Source organism: Melanotaenia boesemani, chromosome 13, assembly GCF_017639745.1.
Source record: "Melanotaenia boesemani isolate fMelBoe1 chromosome 13, fMelBoe1.pri, whole genome shotgun sequence".
In the NCBI taxonomy this organism is placed as follows: Eukaryota; Metazoa; Chordata; class Actinopteri; order Atheriniformes; family Melanotaeniidae; genus Melanotaenia; species Melanotaenia boesemani.
In genome coordinates, this window is record NC_055694.1 from 25,516,917 (window position 1) to 25,535,238 (window position 18,322).

Genomic DNA, 18,322 nt, shown 5'->3' on the forward strand with positions numbered 1-18,322 from the left:
ATTACAGAAGTTAACAAAACTTTAGGTTAATTGATTTAGAGACTGGATGCCAGATCTGAATATTTTTCTCGACAACCAAGAGAAATCCAAACGTTCTTTTTAACACAATTGCCCCATTGAGGATAAATGAAGGGACTGATTGATTGTGTCTCATGTTGCTTCACCTATTCCTGTGCACACTAAAGTAAACAGTAATGGCTTTTCAGTTTTTTTGTAAATAAGATCAAAGACATTAATGCCAAAATCGCATCAAAGTCTTCTTGCCTAGATAATGGTCTGTTTCCCTCCATTTACCTGGTCTACTTTTACACCTGTGGCATTAGACAATTTCTCTGCTCTTGTAGCCACAATAAAGCCCTCTTGTAGCACCTCTGATGTCTTCCCAATCAAACTGTTTATCAAAAACTTTGACTTTATTTTTTCCATGAGTCTTAACCTGTTAACACCTCACTCCTGACTAGTGTGTTCCCCAGCCTTTTAAAACAGGCTGTTGAGGAACCAAAGCTTAAATAAACCCAGTGGTCCAGCGAGATTCAGAGCTCAAACAGAAGCTCTCATATAACCTGTTTTAAAGCTGCTTCACAGGCTGCCAGTTGATTTTAAAATTCATTTTAAAAATTTTAGTTTTTACCTTCTGTCCCCTTAATGGTTTGGCTTCTTTTTATATGGCTGTCCTGCTTCAGCCGTACACGTCCCGTCGAAATCTAAGGTCGTCCAAATCAAATCTTTTAGTTGTCCCTCGCACTCGCTTTAGGACCCAAGGCGACCGATTTCCCAAGCAGCGGCACCCAGACTGTTGAAAAACCTGCCCCTATCTTTATGTAGTCTGAACTCTGTAGATATTTTTAAAAAGCAGCTGATCAAATTTTGTTATTCCAACAAGTTTTTAGTTAGACTTGGGCTCTTATGACTGATTTTACTTTTTATATTTCTGTTCTATGAATTTTATTTAGTGTATTTTTAGTTTTTTGACTACTTTCTTCCATGAAGCACTTTGTGCAGACTGTGAAAAGTGCTATGCAAATAAACTTTACTTACTTACTTGAGCTGAAGACCAACATGGAAACACATCTTTAATATGAACTTTTACACCTTTTTGTCCAATCCTGTAAAATGGAGCTGGAAATTCACAACGGCAAAACTAGTTTTATTTACATATTTAGTGTGTTTATTGCGCTCTGAGATAGCTTGATAGAATTAGATTTGTTACATTATCATTCGTTTACTGGCTTCTGCTTGTTATATTGATATTGCATCCACTTTTATTAGACAGATCCTATCCTATATATTTTTCAGTGTAATATTGTCCACCTGTTGACAGAAAACACTACTAAAAGAGCCTGTGTCATGTTTAAAACTAACCATAGTTTAATTTCAAGGATTAATATCATGAACAGGTTAAGTTAACTTGTATTAGCTATTGTATTTTTTTCGTGCTCTAAATTTCTGCAGCACTTTTGGTCAGCTTTTGTTTGAAATGTTTGTGCTCACTCTTGTCTCTCCATGTCCGAAAAGACCCCACCTGCAAAGCTGCAAGGCTTATTCCTTGTTTGAGCCATGCCAGACAAGGAACTGAGATGATTAGCTGTGAGACAGGGCTGGGCAACTAATATATTCTGTCCTCTACAGTGAAATGTTGGAAGGATTCTTAGTAGGTTGATAGCCTTACAATTAAGCCCTATTAACACAATTCATTTAGGTAGATAGAGCTTGCTTTACCTATCTGCAACTAAGTGTTAAGTTGCTCTGAATTAACACTTCATATCTACTAAGCATACACCACACTAGCACAGAGCACGTAAGCTAGATGCCATTGTTACACATGCACAAATTATGTAACACACATGCTGTTGTTGCATTCAAGGTGTCATGAAAAAGTTTAACTTAATATTAGCATCCTTGTAGTTAGCTACAGAGTTGTAGTAATCCTTAATGTTTTACCTGAGTTTATAACACACCAAGGTGATAGCCTTACACAGAAACCTAATGAACAGTATATATTTTCAGGTTGCTTTCAAACAACAAATTTACTTGACCTGAACTAAGCATCAACCAGTACTGAACTAGCTTCTCATGTCTGGTTAGCATACAACAAGCTAGGACTATGGACGTGGTTTATAAGCATAGTTAGACATGCACAGCATTAAAGCTGTTTATCAAGTACCTGATTTTTATCAATTTACCGTTAGCATCCTGGCAGCTAGCTACGGGGATTATGTAATAATTTTCTGCCATAGTTGTCACTTTATCTTTCCCTTCCAACATCCAAAGGGTGTTCAAAGTTGCCATTAGCCCAGCACAAGACTGGACTATAAATGAGGCATTTCAGACAGTTGTGTGGGAGAGAATTAGTCTCCTTGGTGTGGACTTTTGAACTTTTTTTAAGTGCGCAAATGCCTTGTAACACTGACGCTAATTGGGGAAAACCCCTTCAGAGTAATTTTAATTTCCTTCCACTTTCTTTCTTTTCATTTTACATTTGTCCTCTCTAAATATCTTTATGCCCTTCGTTCTGTCCTCAACAGTTCCAGAAACACTGAAGGGAAACTTTGGGAATAGATTACAATGGGAATGATGGTAATAGCTGAAGTGGAGATCACGTATCCTCTTCCTGGTCGAGGTTTCTAAATACTTGGGTCAGTTGATGGTGGTTGTTTCTGCTGAATTGTTGAACTGGTGGAGGAATAGCATTTTGTAAATATTACATTAAAATGGAGGTTTTCGACAGATCAGCAGTATTACAGAAATAAGCTGTTCATTGTATTACCAGTTAATTATGTGAACAAAGAATTGTTCCAAAATCATGCTCGGGTTGATGTCAATAAAATGAAGAAAAACCTGAAATCTAAAAGGAAAAAAAAAGTTTTACTGTCATTGCTATTAATTCATTCTCATTTTCTATCGCTAAGTAACCTGGCCACACTTTAACATTAAATCAACAGGTTTAGTGTTCTTTGTGTACAAAGCTAATACATCACTAAACACATGAGAATCGTATTTCTGGTGCTTAGCAGTTAATTGTACTTCGTCCTGTATTTCCAGTGTGTGGGGTGTGTTTGTTCTCAAACAGGATAAAGTTATTAAATCCCAGGAGCTGCTCCCAAAACTGACAGACTTATTTGTTCCGATTAACAACCACATTAACTTCTGCGAATATATTAAGGTGATATTTAACTATGGGACCTATTAAAAGTCAAACTACAGTGTGCAGGCAAGCGTTGCCTCAGTTCTGCTAGTAATGGTAGTAATAGAAGACGGCATTGAAGGAGGCAGCTATTTTTGCCCTGTTGAACAAATGGCTCAATTGTCCTGCCTCTAGGTGCATGAAATCACTTGATATGTCAGGGGTAACGTTATATAATACTCTCAAAGGGGCCCCACAGGGCTGTGTGTGTGTATATATGTGTGTGTGCACTCGTCTACTTTTCATTTCTTTTAATTGTGTGTGTATTTGTCTGTTTCTCCATGACAGGCTGCACTTATTCACAGTATTATGTTGTAAATGGGATAGAGAGGCTGTAAGTGTATGCGGTGTGGCCTGAGGTAACACCGTCTGAAATATTTTATTAGTGTGTCAAATCAATTTATGTTGTATTAACCTTTGAGCTGAAGGCTTCTTGCTGTGGTCAGCTGGGCAACTGGTTTGTTATTGGCCTCCTGCCACAGTCTGTATCCCCCTTCAGGACGTCTTCTTCGCTCTTTGTCTCTCTCTCTCTCCTTTAAGCACACAAGCACAAACACGTAGACGCTTAATCCTGCTGAAATTTACTAAAGTCTGTGGAATTATTTTTCTGAGGATTAATACTTGTGGCATTTGGTGGGGAAAAACCTGCAATTTTCACCTCAGTTCCATCCACTGCTCCAAACCAGAAGCGTTGGATGTAAAAAGGCATTCTTTAGCTTTTAGGGACTTAGATTTTTACCATTTTCTTTTGTTAAAGCTAATTGGCTTTTATTTAGGATCAGAGCCCAGGCTCAAGGCAACCAGGCCAGTGAAATGAATACTGAAGCATTTCATGCTGAATATTTATATCAGGTCTAAAGTTTCTTTCCATCTTTAAACTACACTTATTAGAAAATATTCAATGAAGCTCCTTAAGGAAAATAAAAGATCAACCATATGTAACATTAAAATCCTGATCAGCTATTTATTTAGCAGTATATCAGGAACCCTCTTTGTCATGTATACAGATTAAACAGCCTGATAGCTGATACTGTGAAGACCAGTGATGGTCTTGTACATAATGATGGCCGTTATCTCAAATTTTCCAAAGCAGACCCCTCATCATATTTGATTTTGCCTGACTTAAAGCACGGCATAAAGTAATGATTCAGCTCGCATTCGAGCCAGATCAGGAAGGTGACAGACACTGACCTCGGATCAGGTGGCTTGTTGTGGGCTCAGATGTAATAGGATCTCCTCTCATCTGGCTAGAAACCCGACTTTACATGTGACTCTGAGTGCATGTGTGATGAATTGTCTCAAGTGACGTTTTCAGCTTCAGGCTCAATTCAGCAACTCTGTAGTGGGGGGAGGAGAGCGACACAATACATGTTTATTTAATGCAAGTCTGTGTTGGGCCTGTTTGGCTTGGATTGTGTACTTGTTATGTATAGAAAGGTTACTTACAGACACTGAGATTTCAGAAATGTAGCGTGGAAGACAAATGGAAAAATTGCAGTCAATTCGGAGGAAGCTGCAGAGTAAGTATAATTAGCTGTGCCAATGAAAACATTGTTGATGGAATATTCTTAGTAAAGGCATCATTTTTCATGTGCAGTGGTGTCTAAGCATGCAGCGTGTGCTCTGTGCAGCCTAATTTCTCTACTGTATATATCATTTGCACCACATATTCCATGCACTACAAATCAAAAACATGATGTCTGACCTGATAAAGCAGGTGTGTGATGTGTATGTGAAGTAGCATTTACTGTTATCTACTCCGTTTGTTATTACCTTATACAAGTTATCTTTGCTTTGACTTTATACCAAAGGAGTTACTGTTTAAACTGTTGTACAATCATTCTGCAACTAACATAAGAAAAAAACAAACACTATAAGGTGCTATAAACATAGTGTATCCGGCATGACAGTTTATGGTGTTGAATGAAGTACACCGGAAGAAAATAATTCTTTTCTGACTGGGATAATTTGTTAGGTATACTTAACAATGAGCAAATGATTTTGCATTATAAATGTGATCAGTTTATTATTTTTCTGGCCATTTACAATCTAATCTATTTCAGCTACTTCATAGTAAATTAAATACGTCCTGCTCAGTTATTGGTGAACGATTTCATGCCCACAAGTCAGTGGTGTGCGGCATTATTCACCAAAACCTCAGTCACCTTGTCACCCAAACCATTCAGTAAAGTTCTGTCTGCAGAGGAGGAGGAGGATAGTGCCACAAATGACTTCCCAGCAGTGTGTTGGGTGACAGCACATTAGAAATGAAGTTCTGTCATTTCCATAAAAAAATAAACATTCTTGTGATGTCCTGTAATTTCTGTAACCACAATGGTAAAATAACCTTTTAAATGTTCTTGTAGCTTTTTCGTCTGTAATTTCTTTAAAATGATCTATGCACTACGTGGCTTGCTTGGTCAAAGTTAAAACAGTAATGGTCATGCTGCGCATGAGTGTGAGAAACTGTAGAATTTTATCACTGGAAAAAGTCTTAAAATGTAGGAAATGCCTTGATAATTTTCCTTTTAAGAGTTTCTGTGCAATGCACAGAAGCAAATCCTCCATCCAAAGTGAGATTAAACCTCAAGTGTTGCACTTAAAGAGAACACCTGATGTGCTTCGATGTCTGTTTGTAGTCTGGGGCTGTTCTTGTTTTTATGTATTCATACATTTTTCATTACAAAGGGAAAGTATAATAATAATAACAATAATAATAAGATGATGATGATGAAGATGATAGCAGTCCTCCAGCAACTATTCATTAAATGATGACAGCCGAGTAACAAGTTTTTTTGTAAATTTATTTTTATCTGCAACATGTTAGCATGGATAGTCGCTGTATGTATGTGTGTGTGTGTGGGTGTGTGTGTGAGCGTGTGTGTTTTCATCTTTGACCAGAATGCAGAGCATGTGCAGGAATGCTAATGTCTTCTTCCTTTGTCCATGCAGACTGCTGAGTGTGACGGTGCATATTCATGAAGCTTTTTTCCTGGAACATGTTAAATTTTACCAAGAACATAGATTTAAAAGGAAAAAAAAAACAAGGGAATTTAAAAGAAGCTAAACGCTAAAAGGGTGTGATTCATATTGTGGCAGTAGAGATTTTTTGCTTTAATCTAATTTATTGTTATTATTTTTTTTTTTTAGATGAACATTAAAACGTTTCATATGTAGGCCGATACTGCAAATTCCATTTTTCACGCTAGCTTCAGTTAAGAAATTGCAACAGGAACCGAAGATGTTTCTCTGTGAGCTCCTCTGGCAGTGACCCAGCATTCATACCAAAATATCTCCCATGTGGTAAGGCCATGCAATCAGCATTGCATCTTTAAATCTATCATAAAATAAGTTAAAAAATGCCAGTCTTGTTCTCAGTTCTAAGATGGTGCTTTGCAGCTGTATCTCTGTGCAAGCAAGTCCGTAAACTAGATGAGAAGATGCTTACTTTTATATCTTGTATCAGACTAAGTCAATTTGCTCGTTTGCCATAACACAATTAAATAACCCAAAGCTTTGAAGTGAAATTGAATTAGAGAAGCCCTTTTTCTGTCCCATTTTGCTCAGTGTACTCAAAGTGTGTATTGTCTGCAAGGCAGCCCAAGACTTGGTGAGGAGAAACAGATATTTTCTGACACTCTTATCAGCAGAAAAGTCTTTGTTGCACCAGACTGTAGGTTTTTGTAGCTACCAATCTTTCCACCCCAGGCTCTCTCTCTGCCACAGGTTATCTCTGTGTCTGTCACCATTCTTATGACTCACTGTTTTTACCGCTGATAAACCTGCAAGATCATCTAGTTTAGTTAATTTCCCTTTTCATATTGCAGAACATTTGCGTGAAAAGTCTTAAGCAAGAGATGTGTGGTGGGATTAGCATTTGTTTGTCTGTTCTGCCTGTGGGTTTATAACTGACAACTGTGTGTTGTAGCTTGGATTGATGAGGCGAACTGTGATCTGTGTGAGTTTTTGTGATGTGTATGTTTGTGATAAAAGATAAAGGGGGAGATCACTTGGAGTGAGCTGCTGTTGAATGGCTATATCTGCTTCAGGAAATGTGGAGAATGTGTTTGATGTTGAGGTGAGCAAAAGGCATCTGAGAGAGAAATGGAATGAAAAATACTTGGACAGATGTGCAGAAGGATTTACGTTGATTCAACACCTTGAAACCATGTTTCTTGTGCACTTCTGTGTTATTGAGGTGTAGAGCTAGAGGGACAAATTCACTTATTGCAGCTAGGTCTGGGCAATATATGGAGATATACAAATATATATAGACTTTTACATGCAATATAGAATGAGGGAATATCGTTTATATTGAAATTGCTTGTTTTGAATTAAAAGTATCTTCTTTCTGGATTTTACTCAACTGTATTTTTGTTGTGGTCATTGAAAAATATTTTTCATTCATTTTTTTTTAAGAGCGTTTAATTTCATATACAGCTATGTTTATTTCAGTCAGCTGTTTTAATTCCCACATGCTGCTGATCCTTAATTAAAGTGCAAGTCCTCCATCTCTTAACATGATAAGAATATATACTTGACAGTATTGTAAGGAAACGATATCTTGGAGATCCAAGCCGTTCCATAGACGACGGCCGTAGTGGTGGAAAGAGGCCTCCCCGTAGGGTTTACACCTGACTTTAAGAAGAACCGAAAGGCCGATACTAGAGGACCTCAGGGTCTGCAAGGGGTCATTATTTAGTAGGTCAGATAAATAAGGACCAAGACCAGTAACCCTTTATGGCATGACTTTTTTATTTTTTAAAATTTGACCACATTTTGTGGGAGCTTGGTGATACTCAATTTATATTAGGGCTGCAACGATTAGTCAATGTTGTCGACAATAATCAACAATAACAATAGTTGACAGCGAATTTAAAATTTAACATTTTACCATTTAACATTTAAAATTAGAAAACAAGTTTATTTAGACAAAAAATAACCCCGAAATGGTTCCAACCCATTAAACATAAAAAAAAAAACAGTCTCCTCATGATCATGTGGACGTTTACCTTTAAAAAATGGAGTTTTGAACATGTGCTGTAGTCCTCTTCATCCACTTACATGCACTTAAACACACAATTTATTGCTCTGACTGACATTTGCTTGACCCTTCACCTTTTAACTCTGTCTCAGACCTGATGTTAAGATCCACTCTTCCTCCACTATTGCTCTCCACATGGAAAAAAAAGTACCTAATTGTATCTTTAGGGGAACGGGGTTGTTGCTGGGGTGGTACCCTCAGAGGTACTGTTGCTGTACTCTCAGTGATGATCAGTAATTATGTACAATTATTTATACCCTTGAAGTGTGTACCCTATAAAGACCAGTGTAGCTAAATTAGGGTACAAGATGGCCCACACAGGTATAATACTTGTCAATGGCAGTACCTTTGAAGGTACTACCCATGTATGACTTGTCCTACGACTTGCTCACTGTCTGAGGGAATGAGTCGTAGGCCAACAATATCCTTGTTTTTTGACCTGGCATCCGTGTAGCCAACTGCCTCTATTCTGAGCATACTTGCTCCGCTACTTGTTTGTGTACTATGTTTATTATCAGAGTATTTCACCAGGGGGCATATTCGCAAACTCTTATTGGATGGAGCTGAATTTGGAGAGTTTCTACATCCACTTAATCTTGTCCCTGCTCTCCCTCTACTAGTTGCTTTCATGATGGAAGTTGTGAAAACATAGCACAGATTTCTGAAGATGTGCACAAACAGGCTTAAAAAAGGCAAAACATGTGAGGCAGCCATGATGGACATGCTTACACAAAATCAGAATTATTTTCTCTGCCAAACTCCTCGATCATGAACTTTCCGCTTCCAAAATGTTTTTAAGTCCACCTCCTGTAAGTGTTTGTCAGTGGTAATGTAAAAAAAAAAATCACTACGGTCATTATTATGCAACTAATCACATATTCCCTTTAGAATTACGTCTAAACAAAGTGCCCTAACTGCACAGTGTTGCCCTTCACTTTATCGTTAAATGAATTAAAGACTTTCATATTGAGCCTAAATTAAGGTGCACAAATGATTTTTTTTACTTTGGAATGTGAAATATTCAATGGAAATAATTTAAAAATGCCAACATTAAAGCCAAAGAATTACTATATGTCAGGATATCTACAGAAAATAGAAAACATAAATGCTCTTTCTCAAATTGACTCATAACCATGTTTATTATTTCTCTCTCTCTCTCTCTCTGTTCTCCTCTCTCTTTTAAATAGGTTTAATGTTAATTAACAGGATTCAAAATGAGGCAGGCTGTAGGAACAGACCTGTGACCATTCAAAGGACACAAATTGACCGGGCCAAACATTATTGGTTGAAGAACTGGTGATGACTATTTGCAAACAAAAATGTCCACATTTGTTAATTTTATTTTTGTGTGTTTTTGATAATTTTTCTTATTCTTTTATAGGTTTGTTCTTTTTTTGTGACACTTCTGTCATTCCATATTTAATAGCCACAAATGCTGTTCTCTGATTGATAGCTATTTTTTTATGAAAATATCATAGTTTTGAGTTGTGATGTTGTGACATTATAATTTAAAGTATATACATATTTTCTTAATGGATTTCACGGTGCAGATGAAGCTTGTTAGTAGAACAGGTAGAAACACTGATTTGTTAAAGGACAATTTAACAGCATTTCTCCTCAAGGTTTCCACATTTCTAAAGTTATTAAGAATGTTGTAAAGCCTTCTTAGATCCTTTAGATCTCTTGTCAATCAGACATTCACCACATTTCCATGTTGGTTCAGTCCCAGTTGCTCTCACTGTCCATCCCACACAGTTCTAGACCAGAGGTTATGGATATCACTTTCTGTGAAATGGCTGTTGTTAGTAGGTACAACACAGCAGTTTATTATCCTTTGTTTCAAACTCATGCAAAAGCTTTTAATTAGCTCTTGTACAGAGCACGGAGAAAGTGGGTTGTCTGTGTAGCAGATAGAGGACGGACTGTCAATTGTCAAACAGGACGGCACACCTGGTGTCTTCTCTCCGACAGGCAGAGGCATTCACACAATGAAGGAGTTGTTCTAAAGTTTCCAGCTTCAGGCCAATTGCAACACTAAGTCAAGTAAAAGATGACAGAGACATGTTTGTTTATGTAACATACGTGTGTGTGTGTGTGTGTGTGTGTGTGTGTGTGTTATGTAAATGCGTGCATTGTTGGTATGCAGACAAGGTGGAATCCTAAAGCACCTGTTTGGATGTTGCAAAACAGGATGCAATAACTTAGTATGATTTCTCTTTTTTTTTCTCTCGCATAACATTTATGAGTCTCTTTTAAAAAGTAGAAAAAAAGTAAGTTTGTTTCCAAATGTGTACATTTAATAAACAAGCTTGTTTCCCTGAATGTCAAATCTTAAATCAAGCTTTACTAAAACATATAAAAACTGGGCTCCTTCCACCAGCGAAAATGCATCATTGCATTACTTATATATATAATTTTTTTTTGTTCCTTTTTCTCTCCATGTTCCTGTTTGTTTGTATTCATATTCCCACCACATGACAAATATACTAAGTGTTTTTTTTTGTTTGTTTTTTTTTTTAGATACAAAAGGAAGATTGCTTCTCCAGAGTCATCGGTTATATTGGCATCGGTCATTAAACCAGGTAATACATACTCTTATTGCAGACTGACAAACCAATGATGGTGCATTTATTTAAGCTTTAATGCTATTAATGTAGAATTTTTCAGGGAGTTAATCGAACTTCTTCTTTCCTAGGGTGTGCTGTTGATTTTCTGTGACTTTCAGACTTTGTGCCCTCACCAAATCAGGACATGTTCTTTAGCTTTATGATTTATAACTTTCCTCGCTGCTCTCAGCCAACTTTGTGTTTATTACTAATTTCCTGCCATGACAGCAAAGCTTGTATTGATCTCACCTCGTGAGTCACTCTACGGTCTATTGGTGCGTTTCTATGTGTTTGTGTGTGTCGTCATAATGTGCTTTTTGTGACAACGTCTGTATCAGGAACTACCACAAAAGTGGTCACTGTGCAGTACTGTGTTAGGTATTTATTTATGTCTGTGGCCAGATTTTGTTAATTTGGTTGCAACTTTGCAAGAGACAGTCACAAAACTACATGTGGGTAGCTGAGATCAAATTAAGAGGTGATGGTAAAATAGCTGCTCGTGGCCCTCTTTCATCACCTTGTAGTGCACTAATAATATGCTCATATATAGGTATTTATTTTATATATATCTTCACAAGTTTTCTTTGTGTCCAGGCTAGCACAATCCCATTACAAGGCGGTCTTTAGTCTCCAAATGTAATGTGTATTAATTATCATGGTACAGATGATAAAAATCATACTTACTCCACATCTCAAAATTATTATTGATGATTATGCTACCATGTTTGTCTTTGCATTTAATGAAAGTATTATCATTTATATTGTCTTTAGATCTCTTGCATTGTTGTAGACTGTAGGTGACCTTTTTATATATATATATATATATTTGTTGTTTTCTTTACCTCAAAATGTGAAAAATTTAAAAGTGCTGCTGTTGGATAAAGATGAATGTCATTGTGGTTATGAAAAGTTAATTTTAAGTAATCAAAAAATTAAAAAAATCATCATTTCTTTTTTTTTAGTCATAATAGATCGTCACCAATCCTGTATTTCTTTGGACAGAGACAGATTATAGGGTAGTATGACTGGATGATGGTTGTCTTCCAGTAGAGAATAATCACATCTGTCCATTTCTAACCATCACAGTATTAAACATATCCACTTCATGTTTGATAAATTTCAGTATTAAAAAAAAAAAGTAAAAATATATGCTGACTCATAGAATTCACTACATACGGTATGACTCCATGACATAAACATGTTGCTAAATATTTCATTTAGAAATTTAGTAAAAAAAAAATGAGAGCTGGATTTTGTGGAGGATGATATTTCAACATAATACCGGCTTCTTAATTATCAGATTTTTCATTCAGTTACTCTGGGCAAGGTTTCCTTAATCCCTTCACTTCTACATCAGGTCGCATCAGGAACAGTGGTTGTAAATGGAGGTAATGTAACAGCATTCCTTAAAATACAGCACTCCTGTTCTAGCATGCAGCACAGTGTGACACATCTTCACATTTTCTGTTGCCCAGTATAGTTCTCTGTGAACTGGACTACACAAAATATTTAACCATGTTATAAAACATTACAGACCACAAGGACCAGTTTTGAACTTTGTAGAGTAGCTTTTCCCTTCACAGTAAGCAGAATAACAAGAATACCCATCAGCCTCTGTGTCTAACTTGAGTGTGAAATGAAAATACAAAAAAGAAAGGGCTTACTAAACATTTTAAATGTTTTTTTTAATAATGATCAGTATTATTCTTATATATATTATTATTGATAATTGAAAACTAACCTATTAGAAAGGTAAGCTGGTGTTAACTTGGATAAATGTGAAACATTCCCATTATTTTTCATTAAGAAAATGACTACAGTGGCAGTAACTAATATTTCAGGGCTACCAGTGTAGCACATGGATAGAGTGCTGCTATAAGGAAAATCTTGCACAGTGTTTTAGATACAGGGATTTTTTTGGATTAGGAAGTTTCCTAAGTTGACATTCCCTTAACATGGAGCAGGTGATGTACAAAAATATGTAGTGTTCTTCATGTGCATACCCAAAGTTTAGGAGAGCATATATTTGACATTTCTTTATATTTACATATAGTATATTACAGTCATATTCAAATATATGACTCACCATATAGAGAACTTACTCTATGGTGAGTAAAATCAGCCCTTCCTCTAAGGTAGTCTCACATGAGGACCTGGTGCCCGAGGCAATCAGAGACACATGAATGATTTGCTTTTGGTGTCTTCACTTAACACTGTGCAATGTTTTCACTTCAGAGGGCAGTCCTAATCTAGCAGCTCTTGTAATACACATATATGTACATAGACACTTAGACACACACAAAGCATGAAGCAGTTCTTAAACTTGTTGACAGCCACACACCATTTAGACCTGAGCACTAGAGTGTGCACCAACCGAGCACGGTCGTAAATATAGAAATAGTTTAGCAGCAGTTGTAGGCGGGCAGATTCACATACATGCATGCACACACACACCGAACACACACGGACCACAGTCTGGCCAGCTGCTATGGGAGAACAAGAGGTTTTGAATGGGAGTGACAGCTGTGGATTCCTCGGGATGAAGGAAGGATGGATAGAGATTGGAGATGGGAACAATGAGTGCAAGAGGGAGAGAAGTGGCAGATGCTATGAGTGAGAGCAAGGGGATGACAAAAAGACAGAAAAGAAACTGGCATATGATTACAAAGTTTGAGCCTGAGAGTTGAACTTATTGATGACTCAGTAATACTTCTTTCAGGTCTTAGCGGCTACATTTATCTACAGAATCCTTAGATGTTGCTTTATAAAAATATAATTTCTGAAATTACTGACACCTTTCATAAATATGACCTTTCAAAGATTTATTTTAGGATTAAGAATGACTGAATGTAGGAGCATTTCTAAACAGAGAATTCACTGAGACAGAGCGCCGAGAGTAAGAAACATGTGATCCTAACTGTCAGTACGAGACTATTCATAGAGATCCTGTGTTGCACAAGGCTGGTTTAGCAACACTGTGAGGTTTTTTGGGTGAATATATATTTAATTCCTAAACCTTTTAACCCTATTTGATAAATCAGTATGTTTTTTTTTTTTCTTATACTAACCTCTGACTGTTAAATAACATGAATCAGACTGTATTGACTGTATCTTTAGCTTCACTACTGTGAACTTTTCAAGTCTTTTTAAAAAAAAAAAAATTTTTACCGGAGGTGACGAGTTCAAATGAGAAGGTTTCTTTGTTTACAACAAAAGCAGTAGCCAAATTCTGAACAAAATCTTGACCAAAATAGTCCTTGATGCATTGCAGCTGGGAGTCAAAAGAGTATGCTAATGCTAGCTAGCAGTCGCAGTAGCTAGTTGTTTACATGCAGTTGTTTTTAGATATTTAATTGCTTAATATTGATTCTGAAATAGTGTATTAAACATAATGTAGTTATAGTTACAACCAATACATGTGTATGTGTTTACATACAGTAATCTTAAAAGAAAAAGTTGTGCGCAATAATGTTTGACGTCAGTGTTGTGAGGAGATGTTAATTTTATTGTTTATGAACCAAAACCATGAAAAACTGTTTAACACCTCAGATATAATATGAACCTTTCCTGTAAGCATTTGCTTATTCGACCCATTACTATAACTATTTAGCACATAATTATGATGCGCTGCTGCATTAAAGTAGCATCTACACACACCAGTAGTTCCTTTCCCCTTTGCCCCAGTAAGTTCTCTATGTTGAGTTAGTTTGAATCACCAGTGATCTCTGCAGAAATGGCCTTTTATACAACACAAAACTAAATTAAGCAACAACAATACGAAAATAAGGAGTTTCTTTCATAGTGCCAGTGTATTAACACTATATCTGATTTCCTGTTTATGTTGTGCTCATGTAAATATAGCTTTAAAGTCAGCTTTAATGTCATATTGTGAAATGACTCCTTAGTCATATGAGAACATTTCCCAATATGGCAACATATTTGTGTAATTGTATGCTATTAACGAATGCTATTTAAATCCAACTAAAAGTTGTCTGAGTCCATTTTGTCCCATATGTAATCAGAATAAGTGAAAGACATATTAACTGGGTCCTCAATAACTTACTTAGTATTTTTCCATGCTTCCATAATGGGTGTGTTTGTAAGCAATTGTGTTTTCGTTGCATTAGAGCATTGCCTTAAGGCTGCTGTTAGTCATTAATCAGAGTCAGTGATGACGTCAGAGCCATCAGCGTTTTAATAATGGCTACAGTGTAGCTTTGATTTGGAAATGTTTGCATGAGCATGTTTTCTGACACTAGAAACTGCTCACTATTTTGGCTTTGCGGCTCAATGGCACTGTGGCGGTAGAGTCACAACAACAGCAACAAGACAGGAGACTGGAGGAAATGGGAGTCTAAACTGAGGTCTTAAACAGGAAGCCACCCTGGTTCTCTCATTGTTGTGCTTTTATAGACTCAACTTCCTGCTGACTGGACCGCCCCCGTTACCATAGTTACCATCCCTGTTGTTAATGGGATGGACATTAAAGGTCTCACAGTGGAAGGGGCTAATTGTGTGATGTTTTTGTGTTTGAGCACCATTTTTCGAGACAGACAACTTTCAGTGTTATATCAGATTATCTATCTTGTCTCATTTATTGTATGTTTGAGGTGCTGTCTGCATGTAGTTTAAGGCTTAAGTTGGACTGCAATTCCTGTCCTAGATTAATCCCAGGCAGCATTTTAAAAGAGCTGAAAACATGTCATTTAAAAAAAAAAAAAGAAAGTCTGTCTGTAGTCTTCAGATATCCTATGATATGATCACTGAGCCTTGGGAAAGGTGAGTGAACAACATCGAAATCAACAGTTTGGAGTTTGGCAGAATTAACAAATAGTGGCCAAAAAATGAAGATACGAGGAGGGAGGACAAGCAGGAGAAGGAGTTAAAGAAAAAGAGGATGTGGCCAGCAGTAAAAGATGACTGGAGGGGAGTGAAGCTCTCTAGCTAATTATAGATCCTGCTGTGAGCTGGCTGAGGCAGAAGTGCTACTGGGGTTTTCACTCAGTCAAATATTTACATGACAAAGACGGGTACGTGCTTTGACTTTATTTGTCAGTTACTCTACGTGTGTATGCATGCATGCGTGTGCATTCTGAGTATTTTTAGATCATGTAAAGATTAAACAAGTGCTTTAAAACTTATTGACTTGGGTGCATTGACACATCGATAATGTCTGTAAGTGTGGCAAACTGATGATGAGGAGGAACTGTCCAACTCGAGTAGGAAAGAGAGTAGATTAGTTACCCTAAATCTCAACTATCTTATTCTCTTGTGCTACCACACTTGCTATTACACTTATTTCAGCAGCAGCAACACAATGCAATGTATTTTGAGTATGTGTGTGTGTGTGTGTGTGCGTGAGTGAGCTTGCTGACCTATAACAGACAGCAGTACTAAATGTTTATGGAAACTCAGTGAGGACTTCGGAAACTGGACCCACACTGCCTTATACATCAACCTTCCCCTGTTACTGTCATCCAGACACACACACAAGCAGAGCAACACACTCATAATCCTGTCAGTTTCTAATGCTCACACTCAGTTGTGCACATACACACATGAAAACTGATGCTTTCATCTCCTATAATGTCTGTTTTGGGATCATTGCTGTTTTCACTTGCTTTGACACAGGTGTGTTTCTTGTGGAAAAAATGTGTATCCAAAATGGTTCAAACCAAAATTAAGCTACGTGAATTTTTTTTTTCTATTCTTTTACTGATGACATCATTTGAGAAATTCATTTAGAACATGAAGGCAGTGTGTTTGTAAAGTAAACAGCAGATTGAAGTATAAATCATAAATCTGTCTGCTAGTCCTCTTTTAACTAAATATATTTATTTATTTTCTGCACAGATTAAAGATCAGCGTTACTGCAGACAGTTAAAGTAGTACTCTCAGCATAAAGTTAATGTTTTAGCTACTAAATAAGGAAGTGACAAATGTGTCAAATTTATCGAAATATCCAGAGAATATTTTTCTTTCTGAGTTGTTCCTTGTGTAATGATCAATTTATGTCCCGCTCCATAGCGGCTTTTTTGGTGTTACAACTATCTCCAGTTGCCCGAGAAGCAAATCACATATTATGCAAGCTTTTAGAAGCACAGAAGAGAAATAGCCCTTGTCCATCTCAGAACGTGCAAAGATTATCAGCACACATGCTCATTTCCAGTATGTAAGTGGACATTATATTAACATGAACGCACGCCTTTCTAGGCTTTAGGAGAAACCCACGAAGAAAATGATGGAGACATAATCAAGAGGAGAATGCTTGATTCCTTCAGCGGTGTTCAGTGACAGCTTTTATCCTTATTTTCATTTTCTTTTTTGTTAAGTTGCTTTCCTTCTGTAATATCTTAGTCATCTGTTAATTTGAATATTAGTTTCCCCCACCTTAAAGGATCTTAATTTGCATTTTAGTCGATTTGTCCCCTCAGAGTCCCAAATAGTAATGACACATCTTTATCTGCTGAAAGTAGCTGTTGTCTCTAAAAGGTGTAGCACGATTGAGACACACTCACTCAGGCAGTACAGTCAAAAGAGAAGAAGGTGTTGTAACTATATTTGGACAAGTGACAACACACAAAGTGGCTTTCTTGAGTGTTGGCTTTGTTCAGTGTCTTAAACTAGTGGCACTATTCTGGGTGTCATGGCTTTGTCAGCATGTAGGTTGTTAAAAGATTGCAGAGCAACTGGCTTTTCTTGTCCTTTGACTCTGCTCTCCCTTTATTTAGTTATTTTTATTTTCCTTTAAAAGTTTTTTTTACCTTAGTTTAATTGCCTGTAGTCTTTCACTCTGCTTTGTCTTTTTTTTTCTTATTTTTTTGGCAGCATTTGTTTGTCTGTCTTTTAGCAACATAACTCAAAAAGTTATGGTTGGATTTTGATGACATTTTCAGGAAATCTCAAAAATGGAATAAAGAGCAAGGGATTAGATTTTGGGGGTGATCCTGATCACTGCCTGAACCCAAGAATTTTTAAAGGAGTCTTTACTATTGGGACATAGGGATCATTTTTCCATTAGAGCTTCTAACTCAAAACTAATACCCACAATCATTAGCCAAAAAAAAATTTACAGCGGCTTGGCGGAGGTCTGCACTCTCTGAGTGCTTCTAGTTCACTATGTCAACATCGGTTCACTCCATGAGAGGAAACGTGATGAGATGCAGAAACTTTTTTATAGGCTTGTCTTACCTGTAAAACCAGTTCTAATTAAGTTGTACACAAGTTAAGAATAAAATCATGAACAGGAAGGAATTAGAGGGAAGGGGGTTGCCCAAGTTTTTAAGTTGCTGGAACGGCTATCTCTCACTGTCAATCATGCACGTACACACACCCACACACACACACCTGTGTTTAATTTTAGAAGTCTGGAGAACATGTGCCTAATCTGTCTGGTAAATCAGCACATTCCCAGTGCCCTCCATTTCCACTTCAAAACTGCATCATACTGGCTTTTTGCTGTTTTTTATGCTTCTACACACTTATTAG

At 36.9% G+C, this 18,322-nt stretch overlaps 1 protein-coding gene across 7 annotated transcripts in view; it reads left to right on the forward strand.

Moving 5' to 3' along the window:
• The window catches only part of hdac7a (histone deacetylase 7a), a 65,085-nt gene that overhangs the window by 19,313 nt on the left and 27,450 nt on the right, over positions 1–18,322 (forward strand). For all 7 annotated transcript variants that reach the window (XM_042003859.1, XM_042003860.1, XM_042003858.1 and 4 more), the window contains one exon: positions 10,749–10,810. The gene's annotated coding sequence lies outside the window, so the exon portion shown is untranslated. The remainder of the gene's footprint in view (positions 1–10,748; positions 10,811–18,322) is intronic.